Source organism: Strix uralensis, chromosome 1 (assembly GCF_047716275.1).
Source record: "Strix uralensis isolate ZFMK-TIS-50842 chromosome 1, bStrUra1, whole genome shotgun sequence".
NCBI classification, from domain to species: Eukaryota; Metazoa; Chordata; class Aves; order Strigiformes; family Strigidae; genus Strix; species Strix uralensis.
This window is the reverse complement of record NC_133972.1, coordinates 7,707,830-7,733,969: the sequence shown is the minus strand read 5'-3', so window position 1 is coordinate 7,733,969 and position 26,140 is coordinate 7,707,830.

The following is a 26,140-nucleotide window of genomic DNA, read 5'->3' as shown; positions in this document are numbered from 1 at the left end:
TATTGGTGCAGAAAAATGAGGCTTTTAACCTGAAAAAGGAGGTTTGTGCCCTAAAATTGAGATATTGGTGAAGAAAAATGAGGTTTTTCACCCAAAAATTGAGAGCTTGTCCCTAAAATTGGGAGCTTGGAGTAGGAAAATGAGGCTTTTAATCTTAAAAAGGAGGTTTGTGCCATAAATTGAGATATTGGTGAAGAAAAATGAGGCTTTTAATCTGAAAATTGAGAGCTTGTCCCTAAAATTGAGAGCTTGGTGCAGAAAAATGAGGCTTTTCACCCAAAAAAGGAGAGCTTGTCCATAACATTGAAATATTGGTGCAGAAAAATGAGGCTTTTCAGGTGAAAAAGGTGGGTTTGGTGCTAAAATTGAGAGCTTGGTGCAGAAAAATGAGGCTTTTCTGGTGAAAAGGGCATTTTGTGCCCTAAAATTGCGAGCTTGTTGTAGGAAAATGAGGCTTTTTTACCCGAAAAAGGCAGGTTTTACCCTAAAATTGCGAGCTTGTTGTAGGAAAATGAGGCTTTTTTACCCGAAAAAGGCGGGTTTTACCCTAAAATTGAGAGCTTGTTGTAGGAAAATGAGGCTTTTCAGGTGAAAAAGGCGGGTTTTACCGTAAAATTGAGAGAGTGTTTCCGAAAAATGAGGCTTTTCAGGTGAAAAAGGTGGGTTTGGTGCAGAAAATTGAGAGCTCTGTGCAGAAAAATGAGGCTTTTTCACCCGAAAAAGGCATTTTGTGCCCGAAATTGAGAGCTTGGTGCAGAAAAATGAGGCTTTTCACCCCAAAAACGCGGGTTTAGCCCCCATGATAGGGTTTGTGCTGTAAAAAAGGAGAGGTAGGGCCCTGGAAACGAGGCACTGCTGCATAAAAGGGAGGTTGTTACCTGTAGAATCAAAACTTTGGATGCCAAAAATTAATCTTTGAGAGGTAAAATGGGGGTTTGTGCCCTAAAATTGAGAGCTTGGAGTAGGAAAATGAGGCTTTTAATCTGAAAACGGAGGTTTGTGCCCTAAAATTGAGATATTGGTGCAGAAAAATGAGGCTTTTAACCTGAAAAAGGAGGTTTGTGCCCTAAAATTGAGATATTGGTGCAGAAAAATGAGGCTTTTAACCTGAAAAAGGAGGTTTGTGCCCTAAAATTGAGATATTGGTGAAGAAAAATGAGGTTTTTCACCCAAAAATTGAGAGCTTGTCCCTAAAATTGGGAGCTTGGAGTAGGAAAATGAGGCTTTTAATCTTAAAAAGGAGGTTTGTGCCATAAATTGAGATATTGGTGAAGAAAAATGAGGCTTTTAATCTGAAAATTGAGAGCTTGTCCCTAAAATTGAGAGCTTGGTGCAGAAAAATGAGGCTTTTCACCCAAAAAAGGAGAGCTTGTCCATAACATTGAAATATTGGTGCAGAAAAATGAGGCTTTTCAGGTGAAAAAGGTGGGTTTGGTGCTAAAATTGAGAGCTTGGTGCAGAAAAATGAGGCTTTTCTGGTGAAAAGGGCATTTTGTGCCCTAAAATTGCGAGCTTGTTGTAGGAAAATGAGGCTTTTTTACCCGAAAAAGGCAGGTTTTACCCTAAAATTGCGAGCTTGTTGTAGGAAAATGAGGCTTTTCAGGTGAAAAAGGCGGGTTTTACCGTAAAATTGAGAGAGTGTTTCCGAAAAATGAGGCTTTTCAGGTGAAAAAGGTGGGTTTGGTGCAGAAAATTGAGAGCTCTGTGCAGAAAAATGAGGCTTTTTCACCCGAAAAAGGCATTTTGTGCCCGAAATTGAGAGCTTGGTGCAGAAAAATGAGGCTTTTCACCCCAAAAACGCGGGTTTAGCCCCCATGATAGGGTTTGTGCTGTAAAAAAGGAGAGGTAGGGCCCTGGAAACGAGGCACTGCTGCATAAAAGGGAGGTTGTTACCTGTAGAATCAAAACTTTGGATGCCAAAAATTAATCTTTGAGAGGTAAAATGGGGGTTTGTGCCCTAAAATTGAGAGCTTGGAGTAGGAAAATGAGGCTTTTAATCTGAAAAAGGAGGTTTGTGCCCTAAAATTGAGATATTGGTGAAGAAAAATGAGGCTTTTCACCCAAAAATTGAGAGCTTGTCCCTAAAATTGAGAGCTTGGAGTAGGAAAATGAGGCTTTTAATCTGAAAAAGGAGGTTTGTGCCCTAAAATTGAGATATTGGTGAAGAAAAATGAGGCTTTTCACCCAAAAATTGAGAGCTTGTCCCTAAAATTGAGAGCTTGGTGCAGAAAAATGAGGCTTTTCACCCAAAAATTGAGAGATTGTCCCTAAAATTGAGAGCTTGGAGTAGGAAAATGAGGCTTTTAATCTGAAAACGGAGGTTTGTGCCCTGAAATTGAGATATTGGTGCAGAAAAATGAGGCTTTTCCACCCAAAAAAGGTGGGTTTTACCCTAAAATTGAGAGCTTGGTGAAGAAAAATGATTCTTTTCACCCGCAGAAATGCGGTTTCTGCCCTAAAATGGAGAGCTTGGTACAGAAAAATGAGGCTTTTCATCTGAAAAATGCAGGTTTGGCCTTAAAATTGCGCTATTGGTGCAGAAAAATGAGGCTTTTCACCCAAAAAAGGGAGCTTGTCCATAACATTGAAATATTGGTGCAGAAAAATGAGGCTTTTTAGGTGAAAAAGGTGGGTTTGGTGCTAAAATTGAGAGCTTGTTGCAGAAAAATGAGGCTTTACGTGTGAAAAAGACGGTTTGTGCCCTAAAATTGAGAGCTTGGAGTAGGAAAATGAGGCTTTTAATCTGAAAAAGGAGGTTTGTGCCCTAAAATTGAGATATTGGTGCAGAAAAATGAGGCTTTTCCACCCAAAAAAGGTGGGTTTTACCCTAAAATTGAGAGCTTGTTGCAGAAAAATGAGGCTTTTCAGCAGAAAAAGGTTGTTTCCGCCCTAAAATTGAGAGCTTGGTACAGAAAAATGAGGTTTTTCACCCCAAAAGCGTGGGTTTAGCCCCCATGATAGGGTTTGTGCTGTATAAAAGTAGAGTTAGGGCCCAGGAAACGAGGCACTGCTGCATAAAAGGGAGGTTGTTACCTGTAGAATCAAAACTTTGGATGCCAAAAATTAATCTTTGAGAGGTAAAATGGGGGTTTGTGCCCTAAAATTGAGAGCTTGGAGTAGGAAAATGAGGCTTTTAATCTGAAAACGGAGGTTTGTGCCCTAAAATTGAGATATTGGTGCAGAAAAATGAGGCTTTTAACCTGAAAAAGGAGGTTTGTGCCCTAAAATTGAGATATTGGTGAAGAAAAATGAGGCTTTTCACCCAAAAATTGAGAGCTTGTCCCTAAAATTGGGAGCTTGGAGTAGGAAAATGAGGCTTTTAATCTGAAAAAGGAGGTTTGTGCCATAAATTGAGATATTGGTGAAGAAAAATGAGGCTTTTAATCTGAAAATTGAGAGCTTGTCCCTAAAATTGAGAGCTTGGTGCAGAAAAATGAGGCTTTTCACCCAAAAAAGGAGAGCTTGTCCATAACATTGAAATATTGGTGCAGAAAAATGAGGCTTTTCAGGTGAAAAAGGCAGGTTTTACCCTAAAATTGAGAGTTTGGTGCAGAAAAATGAGGCTTTTCTGGTGAAAAGGGCATTTTGTGCCCTAAAATTGCGAGCTTGTTGTAGGAAAATGAGGCTTTTTTACCCGAAAAAGGCAGGTTTTACCCTAAAATTGAGAGCTTGTTGTAGGAAAATGAGGCTTTTTTACCCGAAAAAGGCGGGTTTTACCCTAAAATTGAGAGCTTGTTGTAGGAAAATGAGGCTTTTCAGGTGAAAAAGGCGGGTTTTACCGTAAAATTGAGAGAGTGTTTCCGAAAAATGAGGCTTTTCAGGTGAAAAAGGTGGGTTTGGTGCAGAAAATTGAGAGCTCTGTGCAGAAAAATGAGGCTTTTTCACCCGAAAAAGGCATTTTGTGCCCGAAATTGAGAGCTTGGTGCAGAAAAATGAGGCTTTTCACCCCAAAAACGCGGGTTTAGCCCCCATGATAGGGTTTGTGCTGTAAAAAAGGAGAGGTAGGGCCCTGGAAACGAGGCACTGCTGCATAAAAGGGAGGTTGTTACCTGTAGAATCAAAACTTTGGATGCCAAAAATTAATCTTTGAGAGGTAAAATGGGGGTTTGTGCCCTAAAATTGAGAGCTTGGAGTAGGAAAATGAGGCTTTTAATCTGAAAACGGAGGTTTGTGCCCTAAAATTGAGATATTGGTGCAGAAAAATGAGGCTTTTAACCTGAAAAAGGAGGTTTGTGCCCTAAAATTGAGATATTGGTGAAGAAAAATGAGGCTTTTCACCCAAAAATTGAGAGCTTGTCCCTAAAATTGGGAGCTTGGAGTAGGAAAATGAGGCTTTTAATCTTAAAAAGGAGGTTTCCGCCCTTAAATTGAGATATTGGTGAAGAAAAATGAGGCTTTTAATCTGAAAATTGAGAGCTTGTCCCTAAAATTGAGAGCTTGGTGCAGAAAAATGAGGCTTTTCACCCAAAAAAGGAGAGCTTGTCCATAACATTGAAATATTGGTGCAGAAAAATGAGGCTTTTCAGGTGAAAAAGGTGGGTTTGGTGCTAAAATTGAGAGCTTGGTGCAGAAAAATGAGGCTTTTCTGGTGAAAAGGGCATTTTGTGCCCTAAAATTGCGAGCTTGTTGTAGGAAAATGAGGCTTTTTTACCCGAAAAAGGCAGGTTTTACCCTAAAATTGAGAGCTTGTTGTAGGAAAATGAGGCTTTTCAGGTGAAAAAGGCGGGTTTTACCGTAAAATTGAGAGAGTGTTTCCGAAAAATGAGGCTTTTCAGGTGAAAAAGGTGGGTTTGGTGCAGAAAATTGAGAGCTCTGTGCAGAAAAATGAGGCTTTTTCACCCGAAAAAGGCATTTTGTGCCCGAAATTGAGAGCTTGGTGCAGAAAAATGAGGCTTTTCACCCCAAAAACGCGGGTTTAGCCCCCATGATAGGGTTTGTGCTGTAAAAAAGGAGAGGTAGGGCCCTGGAAACGAGGCACTGCTGCATAAAAGGGAGGTTGTTACCTGTAGAATCAAAACTTTGGATGCCAAAAATTAATCTTTGAGAGGTAAAATGGGGGTTTGTGCCCTAAAATTGAGAGCTTGGAGTAGGAAAATGAGGCTTTTAATCTGAAAAAGGAGGTTTGTGCCCTAAAATTGAGATATTGGTGCAGAAAAATGAGGCTTTTAACCTGAAAAAGGAGGTTTGTGCCCTAAAATTGAGATATTGGTGCAGAAAAATGAGGCTTTTAACCTGAAAAAGGAGGTTTGTGCCCTAAAATTGAGATATTGGTGAAGAAAAATGAGGTTTTTCACCCAAAAATTGAGAGCTTGTCCCTAAAATTGGGAGCTTGGAGTAGGAAAATGAGGCTTTTAATCTGAAAAAGGAGGTTTGTGCCATAAATTGAGATATTGGTGAAGAAAAATGAGGCTTTTAATCTGAAAATTGAGAGCTTGTCCCTAAAATTGAGAGCTTGGTGCAGAAAAATGAGGCTTTTCACCCAAAAAAGGAGAGCTTGTCCATAACATTGAAATATTGGTGCAGAAAAATGAGGCTTTTCAGGTGAAAAAGGTGGGTTTGGTGCTAAAATTGAGAGCTTGGTGCAGAAAAATGAGGCTTTTCTGGTGAAAAGGGCATTTTGTGCCCTAAAATTGCGAGCTTGTTGTAGGAAAATGAGGCTTTTTTACCCGAAAAAGGCAGGTTTTACCCTAAAATTGAGAGCTTGTTGTAGGAAAATGAGGCTTTTTTACCCGAAAAAGGCAGGTTTTACCCTAAAATTGAGAGCTTGTTGTAGGAAAATGAGGCTTTTTTACCCGAAAAAGGCGGGTTTTACCCTAAAATTGAGAGCTTGTTGTAGGAAAATGAGGCTTTTCAGGTGAAAAAGGCGGGTTTTACCGTAAAATTGAGAGAGTGTTTCCGAAAAATGAGGCTTTTCAGGTGAAAAAGGTGGGTTTGGTGCAGAAAATTGAGAGCTCTGTGCAGAAAAATGAGGCTTTTTCACCCGAAAAAGGCATTTTGTGCCCGAAATTGAGAGCTTGGTGCAGAAAAATGAGGCTTTTCACCCCAAAAACGCGGGTTTAGCCCCCATGATAGGGTTTGTGCTGTAAAAAAGGAGAGGTAGGGCCCTGGAAACGAGGCACTGCTGCATAAAAGGGAGGTTGTTACCTGTAGAATCAAAACTTTGGATGCCAAAAATTAATCTTTGAGAGGTAAAATGGGGGTTTGTGCCCTAAAATTGAGAGCTTGGAGTAGGAAAATGAGGCTTTTAATCTGAAAAAGGAGGTTTGTGCCCTAAAATTGAGATATTGGTGCAGAAAAATGAGGCTTTTCCACCCAAAAAAGGTGGGTTTTACCCTAAAATTGAGAGCTTGTTGCAGAAAAATGAGGCTTTTCAGCAGAAAAAGGTTGTTTCCGCCCTAAAATTGAGAGCTTGGTACAGAAAAATGAGGTTTTTCACCCCAAAAGCGTGGGTTTAGCCCCCATGATAGGGTTTGTGCTGTATAAAAGTAGAGTTAGGGCCCAGGAAACGAGGCACTGCTGCATAAAAGGGAGGTTGTTACCTGTAGAATCAAAACTTTGGATGCCAAAAATTAATCTTTGAGAGGTAAAATGGGGGTTTGTGCCCTAAAATTGAGAGCTTGGAGTAGGAAAATGAGGCTTTTAATCTGAAAACGGAGGTTTGTGCCCTAAAATTGAGATATTGGTGCAGAAAAATGAGGCTTTTAACCTGAAAAAGGAGGTTTGTGCCCTAAAATTGAGATATTGGTGAAGAAAAATGAGGCTTTTCACCCAAAAATTGAGAGCTTGTCCCTAAAATTGGGAGCTTGGAGTAGGAAAATGAAGCTTTTAATCTTAAAAAGGAGGTTTGTGCCATAAATTGAGATATTGGTGAAGAAAAATGAGGCTTTTAATCTGAAAATTGAGAGCTTGTCCCTAAAATTGAGAGCTTGGTGCAGAAAAATGAGGCTTTTCACCCAAAAAAGGAGAGCTTGTCCATAACATTGAAATATTGGTGCAGAAAAATGAGGCTTTTCAGGTGAAAAAGGCAGGTTTTACCCTAAAATTGAGAGTTTGGTGCAGAAAAATGAGGCTTTTCTGGTGAAAAGGGCATTTTGTGCCCTAAAATTGCGAGCTTGTTGTAGGAAAATGAGGCTTTTTTACCCGAAAAAGGCAGGTTTTACCCTAAAATTGAGAGCTTGTTGTAGGAAAATGAGGCTTTTTTACCCGAAAAAGGCGGGTTTTACCCTAAAATTGAGAGCTTGTTGTAGGAAAATGAGGCTTTTCAGGTGAAAAAGGCGGGTTTTACCGTAAAATTGAGAGAGTGTTTCCGAAAAATGAGGCTTTTCAGGTGAAAAAGGTGGGTTTGGTGCAGAAAATTGAGAGCTCTGTGCAGAAAAATGAGGCTTTTTCACCCGAAAAAGGCATTTTGTGCCCGAAATTGAGAGCTTGGTGCAGAAAAATGAGGCTTTTCACCCCAAAAACGCGGGTTTAGCCCCCATGATAGGGTTTGTGCTGTAAAAAAGGAGAGGTAGGGCCCTGGAAACGAGGCACTGCTGCATAAAAGGGAGGTTGTTACCTGTAGAATCAAAACTTTGGATGCCAAAAATTAATCTTTGAGAGGTAAAATGGGGGTTTGTGCCCTAAAATTGAGAGCTTGGAGTAGGAAAATGAGGCTTTTAATCTGAAAACGGAGGTTTGTGCCCTAAAATTGAGATATTGGTGCAGAAAAATGAGGCTTTTAACCTGAAAAAGGAGGTTTGTGCCCTAAAATTGAGATATTGGTGAAGAAAAATGAGGCTTTTCACCCAAAAATTGAGAGCTTGTCCCTAAAATTGGGAGCTTGGAGTAGGAAAATGAGGCTTTTAATCTTAAAAAGGAGGTTTCCGCCCTTAAATTGAGATATTGGTGAAGAAAAATGAGGCTTTTAATCTGAAAATTGAGAGCTTGTCCCTAAAATTGAGAGCTTGGTGCAGAAAAATGAGGCTTTTCACCCAAAAAAGGAGAGCTTGTCCATAACATTGAAATATTGGTGCAGAAAAATGAGGCTTTTCAGGTGAAAAAGGTGGGTTTGGTGCTAAAATTGAGAGCTTGGTGCAGAAAAATGAGGCTTTTCTGGTGAAAAGGGCATTTTGTGCCCTAAAATTGCGAGCTTGTTGTAGGAAAATGAGGCTTTTTTACCCGAAAAAGGCAGGTTTTACCCTAAAATTGAGAGCTTGTTGTAGGAAAATGAGGCTTTTCAGGTGAAAAAGGCGGGTTTTACCGTAAAATTGAGAGAGTGTTTCCGAAAAATGAGGCTTTTCAGGTGAAAAAGGTGGGTTTGGTGCAGAAAATTGAGAGCTCTGTGCAGAAAAATGAGGCTTTTTCACCCGAAAAAGGCATTTTGTGCCCGAAATTGAGAGCTTGGTGCAGAAAAATGAGGCTTTTCACCCCAAAAACGCGGGTTTAGCCCCCATGATAGGGTTTGTGCTGTAAAAAAGGAGAGGTAGGGCCCTGGAAACGAGGCACTGCTGCATAAAAGGGAGGTTGTTACCTGTAGAATCAAAACTTTGGATGCCAAAAATTAATCTTTGAGAGGTAAAATGGGGGTTTGTGCCCTAAAATTGAGAGCTTGGAGTAGGAAAATGAGGCTTTTAATCTGAAAAAGGAGGTTTGTGCCCTAAAATTGAGATATTGGTGCAGAAAAATGAGGCTTTTAACCTGAAAAAGGAGGTTTGTGCCCTAAAATTGAGATATTGGTGCAGAAAAATGAGGCTTTTAACCTGAAAAAGGAGGTTTGTGCCCTAAAATTGAGATATTGGTGAAGAAAAATGAGGTTTTTCACCCAAAAATTGAGAGCTTGTCCCTAAAATTGGGAGCTTGGAGTAGGAAAATGAGGCTTTTAATCTGAAAAAGGAGGTTTGTGCCATAAATTGAGATATTGGTGAAGAAAAATGAGGCTTTTAATCTGAAAATTGAGAGCTTGTCCCTAAAATTGAGAGCTTGGTGCAGAAAAATGAGGCTTTTCACCCAAAAAAGGAGAGCTTGTCCATAACATTGAAATATTGGTGCAGAAAAATGAGGCTTTTCAGGTGAAAAAGGTGGGTTTGGTGCTAAAATTGAGAGCTTGGTGCAGAAAAATGAGGCTTTTCTGGTGAAAAGGGCATTTTGTGCCCTAAAATTGCGAGCTTGTTGTAGGAAAATGAGGCTTTTTTACCCGAAAAAGGCAGGTTTTACCCTAAAATTGAGAGCTTGTTGTAGGAAAATGAGGCTTTTTTACCCGAAAAAGGCAGGTTTTACCCTAAAATTGAGAGCTTGTTGTAGGAAAATGAGGCTTTTTTACCCGAAAAAGGCGGGTTTTACCCTAAAATTGAGAGCTTGTTGTAGGAAAATGAGGCTTTTCAGGTGAAAAAGGCGGGTTTTACCGTAAAATTGAGAGAGTGTTTCCGAAAAATGAGGCTTTTCAGGTGAAAAAGGTGGGTTTGGTGCAGAAAATTGAGAGCTCTGTGCAGAAAAATGAGGCTTTTTCACCCGAAAAAGGCATTTTGTGCCCGAAATTGAGAGCTTGGTGCAGAAAAATGAGGCTTTTCACCCCAAAAACGTGGGTTTAGCCCCCATGATAGGGTTTGTGCTGTAAAAAAGGAGAGGTAGGGCCCTGGAAACGAGGCACTGCTGCATAAAAGGGAGGTTGTTACCTGTAGAATCAAAACTTTGGATGCCAAAAATTAATCTTTGAGAGGTAAAATGGGGGTTTGTGCCCTAAAATTGAGAGCTTGGAGTAGGAAAATGAGGCTTTTAATCTGAAAAAGGAGGTTTGTGCCCTAAAATTGAGATATTGGTGAAGAAAAATGAGGCTTTTCACCCAAAAATTGAGAGCTTGTCCCTAAAATTGAGAGCTTGGAGTAGGAAAATGAGGCTTTTAATCTGAAAAAGGAGGTTTGTGCCCTAAAATTGAGATATTGGTGAAGAAAAATGAGGCTTTTCACCCAAAAATTGAGAGCTTGTCCCTAAAATTGAGAGCTTGGTGCAGAAAAATGAGGCTTTTCACCCAAAAATTGAGAGATTATCCCTAAAATTGAGAGCTTGGAGTAGGAAAATGAGGCTTTTAATCTGAAAACGGAGGTTTGTGCCCTAAAATTGAGATATTGGTGCAGAAAAATGAGGCTTTTCCACCCAAAAAAGGTGGGTTTTACCCTAAAATTGAGAGCTTGGTGAAGAAAAATGATTCTTTTCACCCGCAGAAATGCGGTTTCTGCCCTAAAATGGAGAGCTTGGTACAGAAAAATGAGGCTTTTCATCTGAAAAATGCAGGTTTGGCCTTAAAATTGCGCTATTGGTGCAGAAAAATGAGGCTTTTCACCCAAAAAAGGGAGCTTGTCCATAACATTGAAATATTGGTGCAGAAAAATGAGGCTTTTTAGGTGAAAAAGGTGGGTTTGGTGCTAAAATTGAGAGCTTGTTGCAGAAAAATGAGGCTTTACGTGTGAAAAAGACGGTTTGTGCCCTAAAATTGAGAGCTTGGAGTAGGAAAATGAGGCTTTTAATCTGAAAAAGGAGGTTTGTGCCCTAAAATTGAGATATTGGTGCAGAAAAATGAGGCTTTTCCACCCAAAAAAGGTGGGTTTTACCCTAAAATTGAGAGCTTGTTGCAGAAAAATGAGGCTTTTCAGCAGAAAAAGGTTGTTTCCGCCCTAAAATTGAGAGCTTGGTACAGAAAAATGAGGTTTTTCACCCCAAAAGCGTGGGTTTAGCCCCCATGATAGGGTTTGTGCTGTATAAAAGTAGAGTTAGGGCCCAGGAAACGAGGCACTGCTGCATAAAAGGGAGGTTGTTACCTGTAGAATCAAAACTTTGGATGCCAAAAATTAATCTTTGAGAGGTAAAATGGGGGTTTGTGCCCTAAAATTGAGAGCTTGGAGTAGGAAAATGAGGCTTTTAATCTGAAAACGGAGGTTTGTGCCCTAAAATTGAGATATTGGTGCAGAAAAATGAGGCTTTTAACCTGAAAAAGGAGGTTTGTGCCCTAAAATTGAGATATTGGTGAAGAAAAATGAGGCTTTTCACCCAAAAATTGAGAGCTTGTCCCTAAAATTGGGAGCTTGGAGTAGGAAAATGAGGCTTTTAATCTGAAAAAGGAGGTTTGTGCCATAAATTGAGATATTGGTGAAGAAAAATGAGGCTTTTAATCTGAAAATTGAGAGCTTGTCCCTAAAATTGAGAGCTTGGTGCAGAAAAATGAGGCTTTTCACCCAAAAAAGGAGAGCTTGTCCATAACATTGAAATATTGGTGCAGAAAAATGAGGCTTTTCAGGTGAAAAAGGTGGGTTTGGTGCTAAAATTGAGAGCTTGGTGCAGAAAAATGAGGCTTTTCTGGTGAAAAGGGCATTTTGTGCCCTAAAATTGCGAGCTTGTTGTAGGAAAATGAGGCTTTTTTACCCGAAAAAGGCAGGTTTTACCCTAAAATTGCGAGCTTGTTGTAGGAAAATGAGGCTTTTTTACCCGAAAAAGGCGGGTTTTACCCTAAAATTGAGAGCTTGTTGTAGGAAAATGAGGCTTTTCAGGTGAAAAAGGTGGGGTTTACCGTAAAATTGAGAGAGTGTTTCCGAAAAATGAGGCTTTTCAGGTGAAAAAGGTGGGTTTGGTGCAGAAAATTGAGAGCTCTGTGCAGAAAAATGAGGCTTTTTCACCCGAAAAAGGCATTTTGTGCCCGAAATTGAGAGCTTGGTGCAGAAAAATGAGGCTTTTCACCCCAAAAACGCGGGTTTAGCCCCCATGATAGGGTTTGTGCTGTAAAAAAGGAGAGGTAGGGCCCTGGAAACGAGGCACTGCTGCATAAAAGGGAGGTTGTTACCTGTAGAATCAAAACTTTGGATGCCAAAAATTAATCTTTGAGAGGTAAAATGGGGGTTTGTGCCCTAAAATTGAGAGCTTGGAGTAGGAAAATGAGGCTTTTAATCTGAAAAAGGAGGTTTGTGCCCTAAAATTGAGATATTGGTGAAGAAAAATGAGGCTTTTCACCCAAAAATTGAGAGCTTGTCCCTAAAATTGAGAGCTTGGAGTAGGAAAATGAGGCTTTTAATCTGAAAAAGGAGGTTTGTGCCCTAAAATTGAGATATTGGTGAAGAAAAATGAGGTTTTTCACCCCAAAAGCGTGGGTTTAGCCCCCATGATAGGGTTTGTGCTGTAAAAAAGGAGAGGTAGGGCCCTGGAAACGAGGCACTGCTGCATAAAAGGGAGGTTGTTACCTGTAGAATCAAAACTTTGGATGCCAAAAATTAATCTTTGAGAGGTAAAATGGGGGTTTGTGCCCTAAAATTGAGAGCTTGGAGTAGGAAAATGAGGCTTTTAATCTGAAAAAGGAGGTTTGTGCCCTAAAATTGAGATATTGGTGCAGAAAAATGAGGCTTTTAACCTGAAAAAGGAGGTTTGTGCCCTAAAATTGAGATATTGGTGCAGAAAAATGAGGCTTTTAACCTGAAAAAGGAGGTTTGTGCCCTAAAATTGAGATATTGGTGAAGAAAAATGAGGTTTTTCACCCAAAAATTGAGAGCTTGTCCCTAAAATTGGGAGCTTGGAGTAGGAAAATGAGGCTTTTAATCTGAAAAAGGAGGTTTGTGCCATAAATTGAGATATTGGTGAAGAAAAATGAGGCTTTTAATCTGAAAATTGAGAGCTTGTCCCTAAAATTGAGAGCTTGGTGCAGAAAAATGAGGCTTTTCACCCAAAAAAGGAGAGCTTGTCCATAACATTGAAATATTGGTGCAGAAAAATGAGGCTTTTCAGGTGAAAAAGGTGGGTTTGGTGCTAAAATTGAGAGCTTGGTGCAGAAAAATGAGGCTTTTCACCCAAAAAAGGAGAGCTTGTCCATAACATTGAAATATTGGTGCAGAAAAATGAGGCTTTTCAGGTGAAAAAGGTGGGTTTGGTGCTAAAATTGAGAGCTTGGTGCAGAAAAATGAGGCTTTTCTGGTGAAAAGGGCATTTTGTGCCCTAAAATTGCGAGCTTGTTGTAGGAAAATGAGGCTTTTTTACCCGAAAAAGGCAGGTTTTACCCTAAAATTGAGAGCTTGTTGTAGGAAAATGAGGCTTTTTTACCCGAAAAAGGCGGGTTTTACCCTAAAATTGAGAGCTTGTTGTAGGAAAATGAGGCTTTTCAGGTGAAAAAGGCGGGTTTTACCGTAAAATTGAGAGAGTGTTTCCGAAAAATGAGGCTTTTCAGGTGAAAAAGGTGGGTTTGGTGCAGAAAATTGAGAGCTCTGTGCAGAAAAATGAGGCTTTTTCACCCGAAAAAGGCATTTTGTGCCCGAAATTGAGAGCTTGGTGCAGAAAAATGAGGCTTTTCACCCCAAAAACGCGGGTTTAGCCCCCATGATAGGGTTTGTGCTGTAAAAAAGGAGAGGTAGGGCCCTGGAAACGAGGCACTGCTGCATAAAAGGGAGGTTGTTACCTGTAGAATCAAAACTTTGGATGCCAAAAATTAATCTTTGAGAGGTAAAATGGGGGTTTGTGCCCTAAAATTGAGAGCTTGGAGTAGGAAAATGAGGCTTTTAATCTGAAAACGGAGGTTTGTGCCCTAAAACTGAGATATTGGTGAAGAAAAATGAGGCTTTTCACCCAAAAATTGAGAGCTTGTCCCTAAAATTGAGAGCTTGGTGCAGAAAAATGAGGCTTTTCACCCAAAAATTGAGAGATTGTCCCTAAAATTGAGAGCTTGGAGTAGGAAAATGAGGCTTTTAATCTGAAAACGGAGGTTTGTGCCCTAAAATTGAGATATTGGTGCAGAAAAATGAGGCTTTTCCACCCAAAAAAGGTGGGTTTTACCCTAAAATTGAGAGCTTGGTGAAGAAAAATGATTCTTTTCACCCGCAGAAATGCGGTTTCTGCCCTAAAATGGAGAGCTTGGTACAGAAAAATGAGGCTTTTCATCTGAAAAATGCAGGTTTGGCCTTAAAATTGCGCTATTGGTGCAGAAAAATGAGGCTTTTCACCCAAAAAAGGGAGCTTGTCCATAACATTGAAATATTGGTGCAGAAAAATGAGGCTTTTTAGGTGAAAAAGGTGGGTTTGGTGCTAAAATTGAGAGCTTGTTGCAGAAAAATGAGGCTTTACGTGTGAAAAAGACGGTTTGTGCCCTAAAATTGAGAGCTTGGAGTAGGAAAATGAGGCTTTTAATCTGAAAAAGGAGGTTTGTGCCCTAAAATTGAGATATTGGTGCAGAAAAATGAGGCTTTTCCACCCAAAAAAGGTGGGTTTTACCCTAAAATTGAGAGCTTGTTGCAGAAAAATGAGGCTTTTCAGCAGAAAAAGGTTGTTTCCGCCCTAAAATTGAGAGCTTGGTACAGAAAAATGAGGTTTTTCACCCCAAAAGCGTGGGTTTAGCCCCCATGATAGGGTTTGTGCTGTATAAAAGTAGAGTTAGGGCCCAGGAAACGAGGCACTGCTGCATAAAAGGGAGGTTGTTACCTGTAGAATCAAAACTTTGGATGCCAAAAATTAATCTTTGAGAGGTAAAATGGGGGTTTGTGCCCTAAAATTGAGAGCTTGGAGTAGGAAAATGAGGCTTTTAATCTGAAAAAGGAGGTTTGTGCCCTAAAATTGAGATATTGGTGCAGAAAAATGAGGCTTTTAACCTGAAAAAGGAGGTTTGTGCCCTAAAATTGAGATATTGGTGAAGAAAAATGAGGCTTTTCACCCAAAAATTGAGAGCTTGTCCCTAAAATTGGGAGCTTGGAGTAGGAAAATGAGGCTTTTAATCTGAAAAAGGAGGTTTGTGCCCTAAAATTGAGATATTGGTGCAGAAAAATGAGGCTTTTAACCTGAAAAAGGAGGTTTGTGCCCTAAAATTGAGATATTGGTGAAGAAAAATGAGGCTTTTCACCCAAAAATTGAGAGCTTGTCCCTAAAATTGGGAGCTTGGAGTAGGAAAATGAGGCTTTTAATCTGAAAAAGGAGGTTTGTGCCATAAATTGAGATATTGGTGAAGAAAAATGAGGCTTTTAATCTGAAAATTGAGAGCTTGTCCCTAAAATTGAGAGCTTGGTGCAGAAAAATGAGGCTTTTCACCCAAAAAAGGAGAGCTTGTCCATAACATTGAAATATTGGTGCAGAAAAATGAGGCTTTTCAGGTGAAAAAGGTGGGTTTGGTGCTAAAATTGAGAGCTTGGTGCAGAAAAATGAGGCTTTTCTGGTGAAAAGGGCATTTTGTGCCCTAAAATTGCGAGCTTGTTGTAGGAAAATGAGGCTTTTTTACCCGAAAAAGGCAGGTTTTACCCTAAAATTGCGAGCTTGTTGTAGGAAAATGAGGCTTTTCAGGTGAAAAAGGCGGGTTTTACCGTAAAATTGAGAGAGTGTTTCCGAAAAATGAGGCTTTTCAGGTGAAAAAGGTGGGTTTGGTGCAGAAAATTGAGAGCTCTGTGCAGAAAAATGAGGCTTTTTCACCCGAAAAAGGCATTTTGTGCCCAAAATTGAGAGCTTGGTGCAGAAAAATGAGGCTTTTCACCCCAAAAACGCGGGTTTAGCCCCCATGATAGGGTTTGTGCTGTAAAAAAGGAGAGGTAGGGCCCTGGAAACGAGGCACTGCTGCATAAAAGGGAGGTTGTTACCTGTAGAATCAAAACTTTGGATGCCAAAAATTAATCTTTGAGAGGTAAAATGGGGGTTTGTGCCCTAAAATTGAGAGCTTGGAGTAGGAAAATGAGGCTTTTAATCTGAAAAAGGAGGTTTGTGCCCTAAAATTGAGATATTGGTGCAGAAAAATGAGGCTTTTCCACCCAAAAAAGGTGGGTTTTACCCTAAAATTGAGAGCTTGTTGCAGAAAAATGAGGCTTTTCAGCAGAAAAAGGTTGTTTCCGCCCTAAAATTGAGAGCTTGGTACAGAAAAATGAGGTTTTTCACCCCAAAAGCGTGGGTTTAGCCCCCATGATAGGGTTTGTGCTGTAAAAAAGGAGAGGTAGGGCCCTGGAAACGAGGCACTGCTGCATAAAAGGGAGGTTGTTACCTGTAGAATCAAAACTTTGGATGCCAAAAATTAATCTTTGAGAGGTAAAATGGGGGTTTGTGCCCTAAAATTGAGAGCTTGGAGTAGGAAAATGAGGCTTTTAATCTGAAAACGGAGGTTTGTGCCCTAAAATTGAGATATTGGTGCAGAAAAATGAGGCTTTTAACCTGAAAAAGGAGGTTTGTGCCCTAAAATTGAGATATTGGTGAAGAAAAATGAGGCTTTTCACCCAAAAATTGAGAGCTTGTCCCTAAAATTGGGAGCTTGGAGTAGGAAAATGAGGCTTTTAATCTTAAAAAGGAGGTTTGTGCCATAAATTGAGATATTGGTGCAGAAAAATGAGGCTTTTCACCCAAAAAAGGAGAGCTTGTCCATAACATTGAAATATTGGTGCAGAAAAATGAGGCTTTTCAGGTGAAAAAGGTGGGTTTGGTGCTAAAATTGAGAGCTTGGTGCAGAAAAATGAGGCTTTTCTGGTGAAAAGGGCATTTTGTGCCCTAAAATTGCGAGCTTGTTGTAGGAAAATGAGGCTTTTTTACCCGAAAAAGGCAGGTTTTACCCTAAAATTGAGAGCTTGTTGTAGGAAAATGAGGCTTTTTTACCCGAAAAAGGCGGGTTTTACCCTAAAATTGAGAGCTTGTTGTAGGAAAATGAGGCTTTTCAGGTGAAAAAGGCGGGTTTTACCGTAAAATTGAGAGAGTGTTTCCGAAAAATGAGGCTTTTCAGGTGAAAAAGGTGGGTTTGGTGCAGAAAATTGAGAGCTCTGTGCAGAAAAATGAGGCTTTTTCACCCGAAAAAGGCATTTTGTGCCCGAAATTGAGAGCTTGGTGCAGAAAAATGAGGCTTTTCACCCCAAAAACGCGGGTTTAGCCCCCATGATAGGGTTTGTGCTGTAAAAAAGGAGAGGTAGGGCCCTGGAAACGAGGCACTGCTGCATAAAAGGGAGGTTGTTACCTGTAGAATCAAAACTTTGGATGCCAAAAATTAATCTTTGAGAGGTAAAATGGGGGTTTGTGCCCTAAAATTGAGAGCTTGGAGTAGGAAAATGAGGCTTTTAATCTGAAAAAGGAGGTTTGTGCCCTAAAATTGAGATATTGGTGCAGAAAAATGAGGCTTTTAACCTGAAAAAGGAGGTTTGTGCCCTAAAATTGAGATATTGGTGCAGAAAAATGAGGCTTTTAACCTGAAAAAGGAGGTTTGTGCCCTAAAATTGAGATATTGGTGAAGAAAAATGAGGTTTTTCACCCAAAAATTGAGAGCTTGTCCCTAAAATTGGGAGCTTGGAGTAGGAAAATGAGGCTTTTAATCTTAAAAAGGAGGTTTGTGCCATAAATTGAGATATTGGTGAAGAAAAATGAGGCTTTTAATCTGAAAATTGAGAGCTTGTCCCTAAAATTGAGAGCTTGGTGCAGAAAAATGAGGCTTTTCACCCAAAAAAGGAGAGCTTGTCCATAACATTGAAATATTGGTGCAGAAAAATGAGGCTTTTCAGGTGAAAAAGGTGGGTTTGGTGCTAAAATTGAGAGCTTGGTGCAGAAAAATGAGGCTTTTCTGGTGAAAAGGGCATTTTGTGCCCTAAAATTGCGAGCTTGTTGTAGGAAAATGAGGCTTTTTTACCCGAAAAAGGCAGGTTTTACCCTAAAATTGAGAGCTTGTTGTAGGAAAATGAGGCTTTTTTACCCGAAAAAGGCGGGTTTTACCCTAAAATTGAGAGCTTGTTGTAGGAAAATGAGGCTTTTCAGGTGAAAAAGGCGGGTTTTACCGTAAAATTGAGAGAGTGTTTCCGAAAAATGAGGCTTTTCAGGTGAAAAAGGTGGGTTTGGTGCAGAAAATTGAGAGCTCTGTGCAGAAAAATGAGGCTTTTTCACCCGAAAAAGGCATTTTGTGCCCGAAATTGAGAGCTTGGTGCAGAAAAATGAGGCTTTTCACCCCAAAAACGCGGGTTTAGCCCCCATGATAGGGTTTGTGCTGTAAAAAAGGAGAGGTAGGGCCCTGGAAACGAGGCACTGCTGCATAAAAGGGAGGTTGTTACCTGTAGAATCAAAACTTTGGATGCCAAAAATTAATCTTTGAGAGGTAAAATGGGGGTTTGTGCCCTAAAATTGAGAGCTTGGAGTAGGAAAATGAGGCTTTTAATCTGAAAAAGGAGGTTTGTGCCCTAAAATTGAGATATTGGTGCAGAAAAATGAGGCTTTTAACCTGAAAAAGGAGGTTTGTGCCCTAAAATTGAGATATTGGTGCAGAAAAATGAGGCTTTTAACCTGAAAAAGGAGGTTTGTGCCCTAAAATTGAGATATTGGTGAAGAAAAATGAGGTTTTTCACCCAAAAATTGAGAGCTTGTCCCTAAAATTGGGAGCTTGGAGTAGGAAAATGAGGCTTTTAATCTGAAAAAGGAGGTTTGTGCCATAAATTGAGATATTGGTGAAGAAAAATGAGGCTTTTAATCTGAAAATTGAGAGCTTGTCCCTAAAATTGAGAGCTTGGTGCAGAAAAATGAGGCTTTTCACCCAAAAAAGGAGAGCTTGTCCATAACATTGAAATATTGGTGCAGAAAAATGAGGCTTTTCAGGTGAAAAAGGTGGGTTTGGTGCTAAAATTGAGAGCTTGGTGCAGAAAAATGAGGCTTTTCTGGTGAAAAGGGCATTTTGTGCCCTAAAATTGCGAGCTTGTTGTAGGAAAATGAGGCTTTTTTACCCGAAAAAGGCAGGTTTTACCCTAAAATTGCGAGCTTGTTGTAGGAAAATGAGGCTTTTTTACCCGAAAAAGGCGGGTTTTACCCTAAAATTGAGAGCTTGTTGTAGGAAAATGAGGCTTTTCAGGTGAAAAAGGCGGGTTTTACCGTAAAATTGAGAGAGTGTTTCCGAAAAATGAGGCTTTTCAGGTGAAAAAGGTGGGTTTGGTGCAGAAAATTGAGAGCTCTGTGCAGAAAAATGAGGCTTTTTCACCCGAAAAAGGCATTTTGTGCCCGAAATTGAGAGCTTGGTGCAGAAAAATGAGGCTTTTCACCCCAAAAACGCGGGTTTAGCCCCCATGATAGGGTTTGTGCTGTAAAAAAGGAGAGGTAGGGCCCTGGAAACGAGGCACTGCTGCATAAAAGGGAGGTTGTTACCTGTAGAATCAAAACTTTGGATGCCAAAAATTAATCTTTGAGAGGTAAAATGGGGGTTTGTGCCCTAAAATTGAGAGCTTGGAGTAGGAAAATGAGGCTTTTAATCTGAAAAAGGAGGTTTGTGCCCTAAAATTGAGATATTGGTGAAGAAAAATGAGGCTTTTCACCCAAAAATTGAGAGCTTGTCCCTAAAATTGAGAGCTTGGAGTAGGAAAATGAGGCTTTTAATCTGAAAAAGGAGGTTTGTGCCCTAAAATTGAGATATTGGTGAAGAAAAATGAGGCTTTTAATCTGAAAATTGAGTGCTTGTCCCTAAAATTGAGAGCTTGGTGCAGAAAAATGAGGCTTTTCACCCAAAAATTGAGAGCTTGTCCCTAAAATTGAGAGCTTGGAGTAGGAAAATGAGGCTTTTAATCTGAAAACGGAGGTTTGTGCCCTAAAATTGAGATATTGGTGCAGAAAAATGAGGCTTTTCCACCCAAAAAAGGTGGGTTTTACCCTAAAATTGAGAGCTTGGTGAAGAAAAATGATTCTTTTCACCCGCAGAAATGCGGTTTCTGCCCTAAAATGGAGAGCTTGGTACAGAAAAATGAGGCTTTTCATCTGAAAAATGCAGGTTTGGCCTTAAAATTGCGCTATTGGTGCAGAAAAATGAGGCTTTTCACCCAAAAAAGGGAGCTTGTCCACAACATTGAAATATTGGTGCAGAAAAATGAGGCTTTTTAGGTGAAAAAGGTGGGTTTGGTGCTAAAATTGAGAGCTTGTTGCAGAAAAATGAGGCTTTACGTGTGAAAAAGACGGTTTGTGCCCTAAAATTGAGAGCTTGGAGTAGGAAAATGAGGCTTTTAATCTGAAAAAGGAGGTTTGTGCCCTAAAATTGAGATATTGGTGCAGAAAAATGAGGCTTTTCCACCCAAAAAAGGTGGGTTTTACCCTAAAATTGAGAGCTTGTTGCAGAAAAATGAGGCTTTTCAGCAGAAAAAGGTTGTTTCCGCCCTAAAATTGAGAGCTTGGTACAGAAAAATGAGGTTTTTCACCCCAAAAGCGTGGGTTTAGCCCCCATGATAGGGTTTGTGCTGTATAAAAGTAGAGTTAGGGCCCAGGAAACGAGGCACTGCTGCATAAAAGGGAGGTTGTTACCTGTAGAATCAAAACTTTGGATGCCAAAAATTAATCTTTGAGAGGTAAAATGGGGGTTTGTGCCCTAAAATTGAGAGCTTGGAGTAGGAAAATGAGGCTTTTAATCTGAAAACGGAGGTTTGTGCCCTAAAATTGAGATATTGGTGCAGAAAAATGAGGCTTTTAACCTGAAAAAGGAGGTTTGTGCCCTAAAGTTGAGATATTGGTGAAGAAAAATGAGGCTTTTCACCCAAAAATTGAGAGCTTGTCCCTAAAATTGAGAGCTTGGAGTAGGAAAATGAGGCTTTTAATCTGAAAAAGGAGGTTTGTGCCATAAATTGAGATATTGGTGAAGAAATTGAGGCTTTTAATCTGAAAATTGAGAGCTTGTCCCTAAAATTGAGAGCTTGGTGCAGAAAAATGAGGCTTTTCACCCAAAAAAGGAGAGCTTGTCCATAACATTGAAATATTGGTGCAGAAAAATGAGGCTTTTCAGGTGAAAAAGGTGGGTTTGGTGCTAAAATTGAGAGCTTGGTGCAGAAAAATGAGGCTTTTCTGGTGAAAAGGGCATTTTGTGCCCTAAAATTACGAGCTTGTTGTAGGAAAATGAGGCTTTTTTACCCGAAAAAGGCAGGTTTTACCCTAAAATTGCGAGCTTGTTGTAGGAAAATGAGGCTTTTTTACCCGAAAAAGGCGGGTTTTACCCTAAAATTGAGAGCTTGTTGTAGGAAAATGAGGCTTTTCAGGTGAAAAAGGCGGGTTTTACCGTAAAATTGAGAGAGTGTTTCCGAAAAATGAGGCTTTTCAGGTGAAAAAGGTGGGTTTGGTGCAGAAAATTGAGAGCTCTGTGCAGAAAAATGAGGCTTTTTCACCCGAAAAAGGCATTTTGTGCCCGAAATTGAGAGCTTGGTGCAGAAAAATGAGGCTTTTCACCCCAAAAACGCGGGTTTAGCCCCCATGATAGGGTTTGTGCTGTAAAAAAGGAGAGGTAGGGCCCTGGAAACGAGGCACTGCTGCATAAAAGGGAGGTTGTTACCTGTAGAATCAAAACTTTGGATGCCAAAAATTAATCTTTGAGAGGTAAAATGGGGGTTTGTGCCCTAAAATTGAGAGCTTGGAGTAGGAAAATGAGGCTTTTAATCTGAAAAAGGAGGTTTGTGCCCTAAAATTGAGATATTGGTGCAGAAAAATGAGGCTTTTAACCTGAAAAAGGAGGTTTGTGCCCTAAAATTGAGATATTGGTGCAGAAAAATGAGGCTTTTAACCTGAAAAAGGAGGTTTGTGCCCTAAAATTGAGATATTGGTGAAGAAAAATGAGGTTTTTCACCCAAAAATTGAGAGCTTGTCCCTAAAATTGGGAGCTTGGAGTAGGAAAATGAGGCTTTTAATCTTAAAAAGGAGGTTTGTGCCATAAATTGAGATATTGGTGAAGAAAAATGAGGCTTTTAATCTGAAAATTGAGAGCTTGTCCCTAAAATTGAGAGCTTGGTGCAGAAAAATGAGGCTTTTCACCCAAAAAAGGAGAGCTTGTCCATAACATTGAAATATTGGTGCAGAAAAATGAGGCTTTTCAGGTGAAAAAGGTGGGTTTGGTGCTAAAATTGAGAGCTTGGTGCAGAAAAATGAGGCTTTTCTGGTGAAAAGGGCATTTTGTGCCCTAAAATTGCGAGCTTGTTGTAGGAAAATGAGGCTTTTTTACCCGAAAAAGGCAGGTTTTACCCTAAAATTGAGAGCTTGTTGTAGGAAAATGAGGCTTTTTTACCCGAAAAAGGCGGGTTTTACCCTAAAATTGAGAGCTTGTTGTAGGAAAATGAGGCTTTTCAGGTGAAAAAGGCGGGTTTTACCGTAAAATTGAGAGAGTGTTTCCGAAAAATGAGGCTTTTCAGGTGAAAAAGGTGGGTTTGGTGCAGAAAATTGAGAGCTCTGTGCAGAAAAATGAGGCTTTTTCACCCGAAAAAGGCATTTTGTGCCCGAAATTGAGAGCTTGGTGCAGAAAAATGAGGCTTTTCACCCCAAAAACGCGGGTTTAGCCCCCATGATAGGGTTTGTGCTGTAAAAAAGGAGAGGTAGGGCCCTGGAAACGAGGCACTGCTGCATAAAAGGGAGGTTGTTACCTGTAGAATCAAAACTTTGGATGCCAAAAATTAATCTTTGAGAGGTAAAATGGGGGTTTGTGCCCTAAAATTGAGAGCTTGGAGTAGGAAAATGAGGCTTTTAATCTGAAAAAGGAGGTTTGTGCCCTAAAATTGAGATATTGGTGCAGAAAAATGAGGCTTTTAACCTGAAAAAGGAGGTTTGTGCCCTAAAATTGAGATATTGGTGCAGAAAAATGAGGCTTTTAACCTGAAAAAGGAGGTTTGTGCCCTAAAATTGAGATATTGGTGAAGAAAAATGAGGTTTTTCACCCAAAAATTGAGAGCTTGTCCCTAAAATTGGGAGCTTGGAGTAGGAAAATGAGGCTTTTAATCTGAAAAAGGAGGTTTGTGCCATAAATTGAGATATTGGTGAAGAAAAATGAGGCTTTTAATCTGAAAATTGAGAGCTTGTCCCTAAAATTGAGAGCTTGGTGCAGAAAAATGAGGCTTTTCACCCAAAAAAGGAGAGCTTGTCCATAACATTGAAATATTGGTGCAGAAAAATGAGGCTTTTCAGGTGAAAAAGGTGGGTTTGGTGCTAAAATTGAGAGCTTGGTGCAGAAAAATGAGGCTTTTCTGGTGAAAAGGGCATTTTGTGCCCTAAAATTGCGAGCTTGTTGTAGGAAAATGAGGCTTTTTTACCCGAAAAAGGCAGGTTTTACCCTAAAATTGCGAGCTTGTTGTAGGAAAATGAGGCTTTTTTACCCGAAAAAGGCGGGTTTTACCCTAAAATTGAGAGCTTGTTGTAGGAAAATGAGGCTTTTCAGGTGAAAAAGGCGGGTTTTACCGTAAAATTGAGAGAGTGTTTCCGAAAAATGAGGCTTTTCAGGTGAAAAAGGTGGGTTTGGTGCAGAAAATTGAGAGCTCTGTGCAGAAAAATGAGGCTTTTTCACCCGAAAAAGGCATTTTGTGCCCGAAATTGAGAGCTTGGTGCAGAAAAATGAGGCTTTTCACCCCAAAAACGCGGGTTTAGCCCCCATGATAGGGTTTGTGCTGTAAAAAAGGAGAGGTAGGGCCCTGGAAACGAGGCACTGCTGCATAAAAGGGAGGTTGTTACCTGTAGAATCAAAACTTTGGATGCCAAAAATTAATCTTTGAGAGGTAAAATGGGGGTTTGTGCCCTAAAATTGAGAGCTTGGAGTAGGAAAATGAGGCTTTTAATCTGAAAAAGGAGGTTTGTGCCCTAAAATTGAGATATTGGTGAAGAAAAATGAGGCTTTTCACCCAAAAATTGAGAGCTTGTCCCTAAAATTGAGAGCTTGGAGTAGGAAAATGAGGCTTTTAATCTGAAAAAGGAGGTTTGTGCCCTAAAATTGAGATATTGGTGAAGAAAAATGAGGCTTTTAATCTGAAAATTGAGTGCTTGTCCCTAAAATTGAGAGCTTGGTGCAGAAAAATGAGGCTTTTCACCCAAAAATTGAGAGCTTGTCCCTAAAATTGAGAGCTTGGAGTAGGAAAATGAGGCTTTTAATCTGAAAACGGAGGTTTGTGCCCTAAAATTGAGATATTGGTGCAGAAAAATGAGGCTTTTCCACCCAAAAAAGGTGGGTTTTACCCTAAAATTGAGAGCTTGGTGAAGAAAAATGATTCTTTTCACCCGCAGAAATGCGGTTTCTGCCCTAAAATGGAGAGCTTGGTACAGAAAAATGAGGCTTTTCATCTGAAAAATGCAGGTTTGGCCTTAAAATTGCGCTATTGGTGCAGAAAAATGAGGCTTTTCACCCAAAAAAGGGAGCTTGTCCACAACATTGAAATATTGGTGCAGAAAAATGAGGCTTTTTAGGTGAAAAAGGTGGGTTTGGTGCTAAAATTGAGAGCTTGTTGCAGAAAAATGAGGCTTTACGTGTGAAAAAGACGGTTTGTGCCCTAAAATTGAGAGCTTGGAGTAGGAAAATGAGGCTTTTAATCTGAAAAAGGAGGTTTGTGCCCTAAAATTGAGATATTGGTGCAGAAAAATGAGGCTTTTCCACCCAAAAAAGGTGGGTTTTACCCTAAAATTGAGAGCTTGTTGCAGAAAAATGAGGCTTTTCAGCAGAAAAAGGTTGTTTCCGCCCTAAAATTGAGAGCTTGGTACAGAAAAATGAGGTTTTTCACCCCAAAAGCGTGGGTTTAGCCCCCATGATAGGGTTTGTGCTGTATAAAAGTAGAGTTAGGGCCCAGGAAACGAGGCACTGCTGCATAAAAGGGAGGTTGTTACCTGTAGAATCAAAACTTTGGATGCCAAAAATTAATCTTTGAGAGGTAAAATGGGGGTTTGTGCCCTAAAATTGAGAGCTTGGAGTAGGAAAATGAGGCTTTTAATCTGAAAACGGAGGTTTGTGCCCTAAAATTGAGATATTGGTGCAGAAAAATGAGGCTTTTAACCTGAAAAAGGAGGTTTGTGCCCTAAAGTTGAGATATTGGTGAAGAAAAATGAGGCTTTTCACCCAAAAATTGAGAGCTTGTCCCTAAAATTGAGAGCTTGGAGTAGGAAAATGAGGCTTTTAATCTGAAAAAGGAGGTTTGTGCCATAAATTGAGATATTGGTGAAGAAATTGAGGCTTTTAATCTGAAAATTGAGAGCTTGTCCCTAAAATTGAGAGCTTGGTGCAGAAAAATGAGGCTTTTCACCCAAAAAAGGAGAGCTTGTCCATAACATTGAAATATTGGTGCAGAAAAATGAGGCTTTTCAGGTGAAAAAGGTGGGTTTGGTGCTAAAATTGAGAGCTTGGTGCAGAAAAATGAGGCTTTTCTGGTGAAAAGGGCATTTTGTGCCCTAAAATTACGAGCTTGTTGTAGGAAAATGAGGCTTTTTTACCCGAAAAAGGCAGGTTTTACCCTAAAATTGCGAGCTTGTTGTAGGAAAATGAGGCTTTTTTACCCGAAAAAGGCGGGTTTTACCCTAAAATTGAGAGCTTGTTGTAGGAAAATGAGGCTTTTCAGGTGAAAAAGGCGGGTTTTACCGTAAAATTGAGAGAGTGTTTCCGAAAAATGAGGCTTTTCAGGTGAAAAAGGTGGGTTTGGTGCAGAAAATTGAGAGCTCTGTGCAGAAAAATGAGGCTTTTTCACCCGAAAAAGGCATTTTGTGCCCGAAATTGAGAGCTTGGTGCAGAAGAATGAGGCTTTTCACCCCAAAAACGCGGGTTTAGCCCCCATGATAGGGTTTGTGCTGTAAAAAAGGAGAGGTAGGGCCCTGGAAACGAGGCACTGCTGCATAAAAGGGAGGTTGTTACCTGTAGAATCAAAACTTTGGATGCCAAAAATTAATCTTTGAGAGGTAAAATGGGGGTTTGTGCCCTAAAATTGAGAGCTTGGAGTAGGAAAATGAGGCTTTTAATCTGAAAACGGAGGTTTGTGCCCTAAAATTGAGATATTGGTGCAGAAAAATGAGGCTTTTAACCTGAAAAAGGAGGTTTGTGCCCTAAAATTGAGATATTGGTGAAGAAAAATGAGGCTTTTCACCCAAAAATTGAGAGCTTGTCCCTAAAATTGGGAGCTTGGAGTAGGAAAATGAGGCTTTTAATCTTAAAAAGGAGGTTTGTGCCATAAATTGAGATATTGGTGAAGAAAAATGAGGCTTTTAATCTGAAAATTGAGAGCTTGTCCCTAAAATTGAGAGCTTGGTGCAGAAAAATGAGGCTTTTCACCCAAAAAAGGAGAGCTTGTCCATAACATTGAAATATTGGTGCAGAAAAATGAGGCTTTTCAGGTGAAAAAGGTGGGTTTGGTGCTAAAATTGAGAGCTTGGTGCAGAAAAATGAGGCTTTTCTGGTGAAAAGGGCATTTTGTGCCCTAAAATTGCGAGCTTGTTGTAGGAAAATGAGGCTTTTTTACCCGAAAAAGGC